Here is a 13,855-nt window from a genome sequence, read left to right as displayed (position 1 = left end):
GCCTTGGCAGCTCACAATGAAAAGCACAGGTTTATAATATTGTAATTTAAAAGATTCCTTTGTGACATTCAGACAAATGTGATATACATATATAAAGAATGGAATACAGCCATCCCTCAGTATCCTCAGGGGACTGGTTCCAGGACGACAGTCCTCACACGCTCAAGTCCCACAGAACCTAAGGATGGGAACAGTTGGTCCTCCGTATCCATGAGTTGCGCATCGGTTAAATACTGTTATTTTTCATCCAAGGTTGGTTGAATCTGTAAATGCAAAAGCTAACTGTACTACTCAGCCCTTAGAAAGATGGAAATCCTGCCATTTACAGCAACATGGATGGTCCTGCAGAACTTTATGCTACATGAAATAAGCCAGGCACAGAAAGACACGTGCTATGTGATCTCACTTACGTATGGAATCTAAATAGGCAAACACATTGAAGCGGAGAGCAGAATGGTGGTTGCCAGGGGTTAGGGGAGATGGTAATGGGGAGGTGTTGATCAAAGGGTACCAAGTTTCAGTCATATGAAGTGAGTATCTGGAGGTCTACTGTACAGCATAGAGCCTATGATGAACAATACTGCACTGCATACTTAAAAATTTACCAACAGGGAAGATCTTATGTAAAGTGCTCTTACCACAAAAGGAAAAAAAAGGGTGGGCAAGAGAAAATTTCTGGAGTGACAGATAAGTTTATTTCAATGACAGTGATGACAGTTTGATGGTTTCATAGGTGTAAACTTCAAACACATCAAGTTGTATATATTAAATATCTACAGCTTTGTGTATGTCAATCATAGCACAATAATGTAGTTCTTTTAAAAAAGATTCCTTTCTCACAGTGAAGATAAAGGGGAAACATTAAAAAACAAAACAAAAAAAAGATTCCTTTGGCTTCTAGCTCAAAATGATGACCTTGGTCCATCTGTTCACTTCTCAACCAATCCAAACATCACTGAAAAAGTAGCATAAAAATTAGAAAGAGGCCAGGTGTGGTGGCTCAAGCCTGTAATCCCAGCACTTTGGGAGGCCGAGAGGGGCGGATCATGAGGTCAGGAGATCGAAACCATCCTGGCTAACACAGTGAAACATGGTCTCTACTAAAAAATACAAAAAACTAGCTGGGCGAGGTGGCGAGCGCCTATAGTCCCACCTACTCAGGAGGCTGAGGCAGGAGAATGGCGTAAACCCGGGAGGCGGAGCTTGCAGTGAGCTGAGATCCAGTCACTGCACTCCAGCCTGGGCGACAGAGCGAGACTCCGTCTCAAAAAAAAAAAAAAAAAAAAAAAAAAAAAATTAGAAAGAAATAAAGTTACAACAGCAGAGAACAGGAAGACAGGGAAAAATCAGAAGGAATTTCAGTGCACTTCTCGGTAACAGAAAGTGTGTGGAAACAAACTGACGGATAAAACCGAGTGAAGAACTCTGTCCAGGACATGCTACAACAGAGCTGCAGGCAAGATGGAAACCACCTGAATGCCAGAGAGGATTCTGACTCAAAATTAGCATGCAACTAAAAATAGGTAAATCACAAGAAATCTGAACAGAAAGTTACAGAAATCCGACTCCCTTCCCAGCACAAAGTATAAAGTCCTCCAGTGGGAGCTAAGACTTTTAGTTGGTGCGCTCAAGGAAAGTCATCCTTATTCTGGCATTGGGGGGCCTCCTTCCCTCCAGAAACGAAGTCTACCACAACAAGGAAGGAGGGCCCCAGTGCCCTACTGGCTGCCTATGTCTGAAAGCCCCCAGCCAACTTTCCTCTTGCAGGAGAGGCCTGGCAAGGAATACCTGCTTACACCGCACAGAGGAAACCCAACCTGGTTACCCAATCTTTCCTTCCTCAGTGTAAACTGATGAACAGAAGTGACGACAATGACAATAGCATTTATGGCACATCTGCTATTTTGCCTGTGATGACAATGACAATGACGATAGCATTTATGCCACATCTGCTATTTTGCCTGTGATGACAATGACAATGACAATAGCATTTATGGCACATTGGCTATTTCCCTGGCACAATTCTAAATGTACTAAATCATTTAATGCTCAATACCTCCAGCAGTTGGATATCATTATTATTAAAGTACTTTACAATTAGGAAATTAAAAAGCCAAGATTCAGCCCAAATCTGAGCCAGTGACCAAGCTCTTCATCACCAAACTAACCTGCCAACATATAAGGAAAGCTAGCAGCATGAAAGATCCAAGTATCTTTCACAGAGGACACAGACAAGTATTGAACCAGCATATAGGGCTTAAAAACAGTAAGTATACTTTTGGATTTATGAAAATATATCCTTAAAACAAGAGCAGGATGCTATGAAAAAGGGAAGTCAAAGAGTTAAAAAAAAAAAAAAAAAAAGACAAAAAATGATGGGTAAACACAAAATCTAACTCAGAGTCCCAGAAATAAAGTTGAAGAGGCTTCTCAGAATATCAAACAAAGTAGACAAAAAGATGGAGAATATGGGAGACAAGGAAAATCCAGAGGTCAGTGTAATAGAAGTCATAATAAAACAGGCCTATGAAAATGGAAGAAAAGGAATTTTGAAAGAAATAATAAAGAAAATCTCTGAGATCAAAGGATACAAGTCTTCAGTTGGTAAGGGCCCCCACTAAGTGTTCAACATAAATTAATAATCTTTTTTTTTTTTTTTTTTTGAGACAGAGTCTCACTCTGTCACCAGGCTGGAGTGCAGTGGCGTGATCTCGGCTCAATTCAACTTCCGCCTCCCAGGTTCAAGTGATTCTCCCGCCTCAGCCTCCCAAGTAGCTGGGATTACAGGCACCTGTCACCATGCCTGGCTAATTTTTGTATTTTTAGTAAAGACGGAGTTTCGCCATGTTGGCCAGGTTGGTCACGAACTCCTGACCTCAGGTGATCCACCTGCCTTGGCCTCCCAAAGTGCTGGGATTACAGGCATGAGCCACGGCGCCCGGCCATTAATAATCATTTTTAAAAGACCCTCCCTTGGAATATTTTTGTAAAACTTCAGAACACAAAGAATATATACATATATATAAAATCCTAAAAGCTTCCCTAGAAGAAAAAACAGGCCAGCTTCAAGAAACCAGAACCAGTCCAGCGCCAGGCTCTGCATTCAAGATGCCTTACAGGACAATGCCTTCTACGTTCTTAGGTCAACTGACCTTCAGTTATGGATCCATCAAGTGGTTTCTAGAAAGTTTACCTCCTACATTCCCATCCTTTGAAGATATTATGAACTTCCTCTAGCAAAACTAGAATGAGAAGCAAGAAAGAACAAGTAGAATCTGGAAAACAGGGGGCCCACCAAGAAAGGGGAAAGTCCTCAGGTGATCCCTGAGTCCTGGGCAGGGAAGCAGAAAATTAAAATGGGAGAAAATGAAAGGTTCCAGAAGGCAAGGGAGAGCGTGATGCAAAAGATAGTGTAACAAAGAAGATGGAAACATCTGAGCAGACGATGAAAGCCCATGATCCTTTTCTAAACAAGAAAAAGAAAAGGAGCCTGGTTGCGGTAGCTCATGCCTGTAATCTCAGCACTTTGGGAGGCTAAGGTGGGAGGACTTCTTGAGCCCAGGAGTTCAAGACTAGCTGGGCCAACATGGCAAAACCTCACCTCTACAAAAAACACAAAAAAATTGGTTGGGCGTGGTGGTGTGCACTTGTAGTCCCAGCTACTTAGAAGGCTGAGGTGGGAGGATTGCTGGAGCCTGGGAGGCGGAGACTGTAGGGAGCTGAGATCATACTACTGCAGTCCATCTTGAGCGACAGAACAAGACTCTGTTTCCGAAAAGAAAAGAAAAGAAAAGAAAAGAAAAGAAAAGAAAAGAAAAGAAAAGAAAAGGAAAAGGTGATCACAAAATTCAGGAAATGCAAAATGTGATATAAAGAAAACATGATTCAAAGATGAAATTAAATATATAGCAGTTTTTAAGCCATGATTGGAGTACACATTTGCCCTAAATAAGAAAGATCTACAAAACATGATCTTTGAGTGGGCTGGAAGCCCTGAAACCATGTGTAGAGATGAAAATGTTACTCTAGCATAACATAATAGTAATGATACTTGCTGATTTTTTAAACTTATAAATTCAAATGATAGAAATCAATGGAAAGTCACTTGTGACTACCAGGAAGAATGGAGATGTTTGCAACCTTAATTCTGTAGTAGTAAAAGTTAGGCTGATAGCAAGCAGGAACTGGGGGTAAGGAAAGGGAGGAGAATTCAGATGCTCATGCAAGGGAACAGAAGAAGAAATAAAGCTTATGTACATTACCTAAAAATCACAAACACTCTCAATGAAAAACCAAAAATAACTGTGAAACACTGGAAATAGTAAAAGGAAGTCAGCAAGATTGGTTAACTAAGAAAAATTCTCACTTCTTAGCAGAAAGTCAACAAAGAACTGTCTAAAGTTGTTCCTGGGTATTAGGGGTCAAGAGGAAGGAGGGGTGGCTCTTGCTTTTCATCATAACCTTTTCAGTTTGACTTGTTACATTGTCTGCATATATTATTTAAGTAGAAACATTGAATGTTATCATTAAAATGCTACTCATGTCATTTATTACAAAGTCTTCTCACTGGAAGGCTGGTATATCTTAGTACATACTAACACATCTTACTGTACTTATGATGGCATATTCTCCATTAATACCCGAAAGGCATTCCTCCTTTAAAAAAAATAGAAGAGGGAGTTACTACCTTGTGTGTTGCTGTCATCACTGTATGAGGACATGAAATGCAGGCATTATTCTGACTGACCGACACAGTTACACAAAGTTATTATATCTCTCCTCTACCTTACTCTGCCCTTCACAAATCAACCTGTCTCTTCAGCTGTAGCAAAATGACGCCACTCTGTTGGAATGATGCTGCAGTCCTCCAAGTCACCAGATGCTAATTTGCAGTAATTACATTTAAGAATCTGATCTAAAAACCAAGACTGAATATTAATAAGGTCAGTGGCAAGGAGATATTGATGGGCAAAGCGTGGGGTTTAAAATTACAAGAAGTGGCTGGGCACAGTGGCTCATGCCTGTAATCCCAGTACTTTGGGAGGCTGAGGTGGGAGGATCACTTGAGGTCAGGAATTCAAGGCTAACCTGGCCAATATGGTGAAACCTCGTCTCTACTAAAAAATATAAAAATTAGCCAGGCATGGTGGCGCATGCTTGTAATCCCAGCTACTCCGGAGGCTGAGGCAGGAGAATCACTTGAACTCGGGAAGCAAAGGTTGCAGTGAGCAGAGATTGTGCTACTGTGCTCCAGCCTGGGCAACAGAGTGAGACTCTATCTCAAAAATAAATAAATAAATAAAATTTAAAAATAAAATAAAATTACAAGAAGACATTTAATATAGATAAATATTTTAAAATCTTCAAAGCCAGCTTAAAAAAAAAGATAAACTACAAGTTAGAGGCCTGATTTGGCAATAGTTTACAGGGGGAAACATTTCTGAGGGAGGAGCTTATAATTGACCAAAAGCATGGGACTGTTAGAAAAGCTTACACAGGCAATGTTCAAATCTCAAACAATCCTATGGTCCTAATCTAAACTACCTTCCTGACAACTCAAGTGGGCTTCTGTTTTGTTTTGTTTTTATTTATTTATTTATTTATTTATTTATTTATTTATTTATTTATTTATTTATTTATTTATGTTTCAATAATCAGGCAGTCTGCCTGAACTGGAACAGGTTCAGAGAGACTCCCCAGACAGACCTCTGTATTCCACAATGATGGGCCTACCTGCTAGTAGTTCAGTTAGGCGAGCAGCAGCATTCTTACTCAGCAGTACTTGTGAAATCATGTGAATATTTTATTGTAACCATTTTCAAATTTTGTTTCAGAGCATCTTAAGCTCCTCAGGAACCTAGTCTGGGGAGAAGGTTGGGCTTCCTACTCTGGTTCAATCCTAATTCAACTTTTGAAGAAAAATGGTTCCAATTTTTAAAAATAAAGATTGCCAAATAATAAAGATTTTAAAACCACTGTTAAAATGCATTTTGCAGCTGGGCACAATGGCTCACGCCTATAATCCCAGCACTTTGGGAGGCCCGAGGCAGGTGGATCACTTGAGGTCAGGAGTTCAAGACCAGCCTGGCTAACAGGATGAAATTACTAAAAATACAAAAATTAGCCAGGCGTGGTGGTGTGCACCTGTAAACCCAGCTACTCAGGTGGCTGAGGCATGAGAATCGCTTGAACCTGGGAAGCAGAGGTTGCAGTGAGCTGAGAATCACGCAACTGCACTCCAGCCTGCACAACAAATTGAAAGTCTGTCTCAAAAAAAAACAAAAAAAAAAAACCATTTTGCTATAATTTTATGAGTGGAAAACAGAAAAAATTTAAGTGCTCAAATTAATAATAAGCACAAGACTCAAACTTAATATGGGTGAGGCAAAGATGAAAAGTATCAGCTATGCCAGAACGCTGATTTTTTATTTTTTTGGCCCCCATCAAATGCTCACTAGCCTCTGGCTGATAGAGTGCATGTTCAATTGTAAAGGAAAACAAGAACATGTAAAGCACATGTGTGAAAAACTAGAAATAAATGTCATTTTAAAAACTATTAAAAATAAAAACATAACTAGGGAAATATTTTTAAGTAAGCTTTCAATGAATGGAATCTTCCCTATAACAAGTCTATCATCCTGCTCAAAGCAACATTTTCAGAAATGCTTTTCAGATAATAGTAGGCTGTTTGCTCATTTTTAAGTCTTATTAACTGGCGAGATGAGGTCATGGGAGAACAGATCCACTGCACTGCCCCTCGTCAGACCATACCTGAACTATAAGCCTGTCTCAGAAATTCTGCTCAACAGGGATGTGTTCAGAGAGAAGGACAGGGATGGTGAAGAATTTGGAAACACCTTATACAAAGAATGGTCAAGAGAACTGGGAATATTCAGGCTGCAAAAGAAATTATTAGGTAAGAGAATAATTTAATCTACTTCACCCAGGATATGTTGAGGCTCCACTTCATGTTAGGTACTGTAGGGAATTCAAATACGAACAAGACGCCACCTCTGCCCTCATGGAGCTTACTAACCAGCAGTTTCCAAATATCTGATGGGATGTAAAGTGGAGTGACAACAGAGAATTAGGACTGTAGAGAAAATTAAAAGACAGACCAGAACTTAGAAGAAAACACTGTTCTTCCTAGAAGGATTCAATTGTTGATATTCAAATGTTAATTCAGTTGATTCATTCAGTTAATGCATTCAAACAACATTTATTGAGACTAAATAATGATTAATAATATTAAAAAATTACTGACAAAGTTCAGGGTTCAGGTGTCTAGCCACCTGGGAATTGGAGGGATTTGCAGGAGAAAGGAGGAAGCAAGACAGGGACCATATGGTTAGAGGTAAATTATTTCCCTAGAAATGAGTTCTATTTATTACATTATTCAAATAAACACAAAAGCTAAACAAACGTAAATTGCTAACAGGCTATGAAACTATATCAAGAACCTAAGATTACAATCAAATTTTGCACTTGACATTAGCATTTTTTTAAAAAAGAACTTAAAAAGTCTTGAATCAAGTATGAGTTAGACTAAATGAGTAGCTCCTATACTTCTAGATTTCATATACTTGCAAACTGCCCCTCTCGTCCCCGCTCCAGTAAAAACAGACAAATGATTTGGGTTGCCAAATAAAATACTTTTAAAGACTACTTGAAGAACAAACAGCAGGAGAGGCAAAAATCTCACAATACTGGACCTGCTAAATAGATTTGGCTTCAAGGATCTACCACTGTTTTCGTTTTTCCTATTTTGCTGTGGATAAGTAAAAATGTCTTCCTGCACCATGCACTGGCATGAGGGATCCACTGGATTACCTCAACTCTACTGTCCCTTCCGAGGATCATCTGACTGTATACTATAATGGTTTCCCCAGCAATAGAGGGGCTAAAACCTTATAATCCACTCATAAATATAATAGTTTTTACAGGATACAACATAAGTAAGCAGAGACCATGCCCCTTCATCTATCTGGCTATAATTCAAGAAGACTAAACTTCAATGGAGTGAAAAGAGAGGGGAGGGATTTAAGATGATTTCCTTTATTAATGGCATCTTACACTAGAGATCCAACCTACCAAGAAACCTACAGAGGCTCTGGACACAGCTGTAGTTCTTCTATTGCCAGGGCCCTCTCATTTTAGGGTTAAAGGGACCTTCTTACTTTGTAGAAATTGTGGGGGACCTACAGACTACCAAGAACACATGAAGCAGAGACGTTTCCAACAACATGACAGGGCTTGTCTTCAGTGGCTGTCCCTGTGGTCTGGAGACAGAAGCATGTCAGAGCTTAGTCTGGGATTAGGTCAAAGAGCCTTTACTGAGAACTGCCAAGGACCAGGCTCCTGAGCAGCTAGTTATAATCAACATCCTTTATCCCTGGAGTATGCACATCTCCAGGAAACCACCTGCAATGATAAGCCAAGCTCTTGGAAGATAAGAACCCCCTTCTCTAGTTCTTAGAGTTAGGCACGTTGCAGAGACTCCATAAACATATCAGACTGACTTTTAAAGATTCTGACTCCCTGCCTAACAAGATGGAAGTCAGTAGGAAAAACTGGTCCTTGTTTAAATAATCAGGAATAAAATGTTGCTCCAGATAATTTAATACAGTTTATCATGGCTCAAGAAAACAATTACAGTAATGTCCATAAGCAGACTATAAGAAATAAAATTGAATTGCTCTAAATTTTTGTTAAGGACAAATAGGGAAAGACTGTTGCTAGACTGTTTGGACACATGGCTTTATTTAGACTGACCTAAGCATTATAAAGCAAATGACAAAAACGACTACTGATGGCAACAAGTTAATCCAGACAACTGCACACTGAAAACATGTAGAAGTCAAAAGAAATACATCGAAACCTTGCACTCACTAGTTAACAGCCATGTGGGCAGCACAGAACCATTCTTAGGAACCAAGAGAGTGTATGTGAAAGCGCTTTGAAGATCACAAACCCATTTAGAAATAGGTGGGATGTTATTCTTCAAATCTTTGAAAGCTGTCTACTACTATAAATTCATTTATATCTTTCCCCCATTCCTTTCAGTTTTTTAAAAACGTATTCAATCCAACTTACATGTAAGCCCTTTGCAAACACTCACTCATTTACTATAAATAACAATCCTACTATATTCACAATTATCATTTCCCCGCTTTACAGAAGAGGAAACTGAGGCACAGAGATTAAACAGTGCAGGCAGGATTCAAACCCAGGTGGTCTGGCTCTACTGTCCTTGTTCTTAACCCAGGCCCACCTACAGTTATCCAGGTTTCTGTTTACTAATCTTCAGCCATCTTCCTCTGAACAGAATCAACAATAAAAAATGGTAAAGCAGTCAGAACCACCCAATCCAAATGGTGAGAGGAATCTGAATGGCCATAGCAATTATTTCCTTCCTTTCAATTGATTTCCAAAGACTCAGGAGAAATTTTATGTCATCAGCAAACAAACAATATAGAATTCCATGAGGGGAAAACCTCTCTAGGGGTATATAAAGTAATCTTTTAAAATGCAAACTGTGTATTTTTTTTTTTTTTTTACTGCAGAATATTATACCTAGCACTTAAGCCCAATACCTGACATGTATCAAGCGCTTGATTTGTTGAAAGACTGCAATTTCAAAGCATTTTAATTTATTGTCATGCTCAGATACTATATTTTTGAGAAAAGAAATCCAAAAATATATTAACAGTATGAACTGAGAACGCTGGTGTCTAAACTTTTAGTCATGCATCCTTTTTCATAAAAATGAGAGCATGTGCTCCCGATTTGTGTGTGTCTGCGTGTGTGTGTTTTAAAACACTACAAAATCTACAGAAATTGAAAACACATAAAAAACAATGAAAAATAATAAATATTAAGACAAAATATAAGTTCTGGTGTTGTCTTTCTGTACCCCTAATGTAGGTCTTGAGCATTTTCTAGATGTCCACCCCTGCCACCTTGGTAGACTATACATGTAGTGAATATTTTCTAATTTTAGAGCATGGGCTCCAGGGTCAGGCTGCCTGGGTTCAAATCCTGGCTCACCTTTTAACGTGGTATGACCTGCCACATATCATCTATCCAGGTCCTAAGTTTCTGCATCTGTGAAATGGAGACAACAGTTCGTACCTCACAGATAGGTGATGATTAAAATTACATAATATGTGAAATGTGCTTAGCATAAAACAGACGTTCAAGGAGTGCTGGTTACACTAGAACTACAATCTAATGCAAACTGCCTACTTTATAAATGGAGACAGGCTGGGCATGATAACTCATGCCTGTAATCCTACCACTTTGGGAGGCCGAGGTGAGCAGACTGCTTGAGCCCAGAAGTTAAAGACCAGCCTGGACAAAATGGCAAAAATCTCTTCTCTACAAAAAATACAAAAACGTGTCAGGTGTGGTGCCCACACGTGTAGTCCCAGCTACTCAGGAGGCTGAGGTGGGAGGATCACCCGAGCCCAGGAGGTCAGGGGTGTGATGAGCCATGACTGTGCCACTGCACTCCAGCCTGGGTGACAGAGCAAGACCATGTCTCCAAAAAGAAAAATAATAAATAAATAAATATGTGTGTGTGTATGGAGACAATGAGACCCAAAGATACTATAAAACTATCCAGGCCACACAGCTGTGTACCTCAATGTTTTTTTGTTTTGTTTTGTTTTGTTTTTTTGAGAGGGAGTCTTGCTCTGTCACTCAGGCTGGAGTACAATGGCGCGATCTCTGCTCACTGCAACCTCCACTCCCGGGTTCAAGCCAGTCTCTTGCCTCAGCCTCCTGAGTAGCTGGGATTACAGGCCCCTGCCACCATGCTCGGCTAATTTTTTGTATTTTTAGCAGAGACGGAGTTTCACTATGTTGGCCAGGCTGGTCTCAAACTCCTGACCTCATGATCCACCCACCTCAGCCTCCCAAAGTGCTAGGATTACAGGCATGAGCCAGTGCACCCAGCCTGTACCTTAATGTTAATGAAAGCCATTGTTCTCCCAGCTCCAGATCAGTGCTCTGTTTACAGCATACCACTAATTCTGGATAAATGGGACACACTCCTGGAGTTCCCTATCTTTCTTTCCATTTTCCTTTCTAAGACTGATTTTGGGGGAAAAAAAAAAAAAAGACCAAGACCTCAGTGGCTTTACTTTGGTAACTATTTAGTATTAAATTTGTCCACAACCTTCCTTAACTCTACTCTCATAGTGCAATCCATATCCCAAAAACGGCAGGACACTGTTACCACGGCACACCAAGGAGAGCCTGGCTCTGCAGCTGGCTCATCACTGTGCCTGAGAGCTGCTGTAGGTGGCAAGAAGACACTGCTGGGAAGTTAGAGAGCTATGATTTGTGCATTTCAATGCATGCGCATTTTTCCTTAAAAAAAAAAAAAGACTTACAAAGTAGTAATAATAGACTGCGGGTGGTGAGTGGAACTGTAGATGTTGTAAGAATGGTGGAAGGTTAATAGTTGCTGCAGGTGATGAGACCGCCATGGAATTTATGTTAATATTTTCCATACATTATATATGATTTGAGATTTTTCCATTATGAAGTTTTGTTTTGTTTTCAATAAACAACATGGCAAAAGTAACAAAAAGACAGCAAATGCACAGGTCTCATGGATCCGAGGAGATGAAGCCGATAGATAGGCAGTCAATAAAACTATAGATTTACAAAAAAATTGTTTGAATTCTGCATTATTTTCATTAAAAAGTGACACTTCAAGTATAGGCATATCCTTCCATCATAACAACCACAGTCACTTTTCCCAAGTATTATGAAAACATATTAGAATGAGATAGCTGTCAATCCACATATGGAGGGCTGTACTACACTGACAGATGGACACATTCCTCCCCAACACACGACAAGAAGAGCAAACATTCCCTTTCTCCTCTGAGCACTTCTATTACTCTTCCTGGACCTCACCCACAGACAGGTGAGGCTGCTCTTATGAAAATAAGCTTTGTCTTCTATACAGAAGTCCAGGCAATTGAAGGATCGATGGCAGGCTATTTCCTGGGCCCAGATGGCTCCTTCTACCCCTCCTTGGCTGGGCTACACATTCACACCCATGCCTAGAGAGGAACCTCAGCAGGAAGCTGGGGCTGCACCAGCCACCTGACTGATGCCTCCATTCCAAGAATCAAAGGAGATGAAGGCCCCACATCCTGAACCTGAAAAGAAAGAGCTCTCAATACAAATCCTACGTCTTACAGTGATTCTACCCAGTCCTTCGACGGAAGAACTATTGTACTGGGCTGTCTGAAGAGTTAGACACTACCTCTGTCCTCAAGGAGATCACATTCCAACAGAGGAGTCAGGTACAGTCATCAGTAACCAAAGGACCAGGGGATAAGGGCTAGAACAAAGGCATAATCTTAGAACTATGGGGGCAGAGAATGGGAAGTCTGTCTTGCTGGCAAGGGAGAGATATGAATGGTGCAGGAGGGCTAATGGATACCAGCATCTGACGACTGCAAAAAGCAGGTAAAGAGCAAAGAAAGGCTATGGCATTTTTCTTCCTTCATAAATACACAGGCAACAGTCTTTCATTCTACCTAGAACTTTTCAGAAAAGAGTTGCAAATGAAGGGACAAGTCCTGAGAAATACAGACTCAATTGTTTGGTGTGTTGGTTAGCTTTGCAGTTCTTTAGCAAATGTAAATAAGAGGATAACTCAGAAATAATACAAGAACAGGTTTCAGAAGATCCAATGCCTGTAAAAGTCCCCAAGAAACTGGTCCCATTTTCAGTTCAGAGAGGAAATACAGGGAAACAAACAGGCAGCAGGCATTATGCAAATTAAAACTGTAATCTTCACCACACTTAATCCTGCCAAAGTAATTATGGTTCTCTCACATTTTACAAATCAAGAAACACTAGTCCACACGGAGTCAGTAGGAGGGTTTTTTTTTTTTTTTTTTTTTTGGAAATAATCTAGTGGAAGCCAGGAAGCATGCAGTAATGACAAGACCTCTGGCAAAACTGCAGTGCATAGAACCTCCTATGGGAAATCACCCGCCGGCTGCCTGGGGCTGCTACAGAAAGCATGGAGCTGTCCTGCTGCTCTTCTGGGTGCTGGAAAGAAATCTCGGGGGAAATCAGCAATCACCCTCCAGCCACAGATAGTGACCAAAAAGCCACAACCCACAACCTGATGTCACAATCTGATATCAGAATGCTCTCTCCTACAGAGAGATACCTGTCATTCAGTGATTCATGAGAGCATCTGATCCTCAACACTGGGTTCTTTTAAAGGCCACCACTGATCAAAGATGCTAAGAAGCCAGATGAGCAGAGCGCCTACAGGGTGATTTTGGCACAGAAGCAGAGGTAGGTCTACCCCAGGAAAAACTGCCAATTCTTTCAGGTTTGTTTTTGGCTTAACTGCCTTTCCTTCTCTGAAGGGAGAATTCCCAAATTTATTTCTAGCCCAGACCTCACTCCTGAACTCCAGACTTTTATTCTATTGCTTACTCTACATCTCCATTTAAAGGTCTGATGAGCACCTCCAGCTCAACAATACTCCTGATCTATGCCGTGCACCACAATTCTGAGCCACTCACAGCCCTCCCCATCTCAATCAACAGCAATTCTGCCAGGCGTGGTGGCTCATGCCTGTAATCCCAGCACTTAGGGAGGCAGAGGCAGAGGCAGAGGCAGGAAGATTGCTTGAGTCCAGGAGTTCCAGCCTTGACAACACAGTGAGACTCCATCTCCACAAAAAGAAAAAAGTTAACAAAACTGAAAGAAAAAAAAAAATCAGTCTCAGTTTCTAGTCTTCCTGTTTCTCAAGCCAAAATCCTTGGCGTTATCCTTGACACTCCCCTTCCCCACTCTGCATCAGCAAATA

At 40.5% G+C, this 13,855-nt stretch overlaps 1 protein-coding gene across 1 annotated transcript in view; it reads right to left on the bottom strand.

Moving 5' to 3' along the window:
* The window catches only part of ABHD17C (abhydrolase domain containing 17C), a 59,760-nt gene that overhangs the window by 32,367 nt on the left and 13,538 nt on the right, over positions 1–13,855 (bottom strand). The gene's annotated exons all lie outside the window — the stretch shown is intronic.

This window comes from Piliocolobus tephrosceles, chromosome 6 (assembly GCF_002776525.5).
Source record: "Piliocolobus tephrosceles isolate RC106 chromosome 6, ASM277652v3, whole genome shotgun sequence".
Lineage (NCBI taxonomy): Eukaryota > Metazoa > Chordata > Mammalia > Primates > Cercopithecidae > Piliocolobus > Piliocolobus tephrosceles.
Note: the sequence above shows the minus strand (reverse complement) of the source record. Positions and strands in the feature narration are given on the sequence as shown.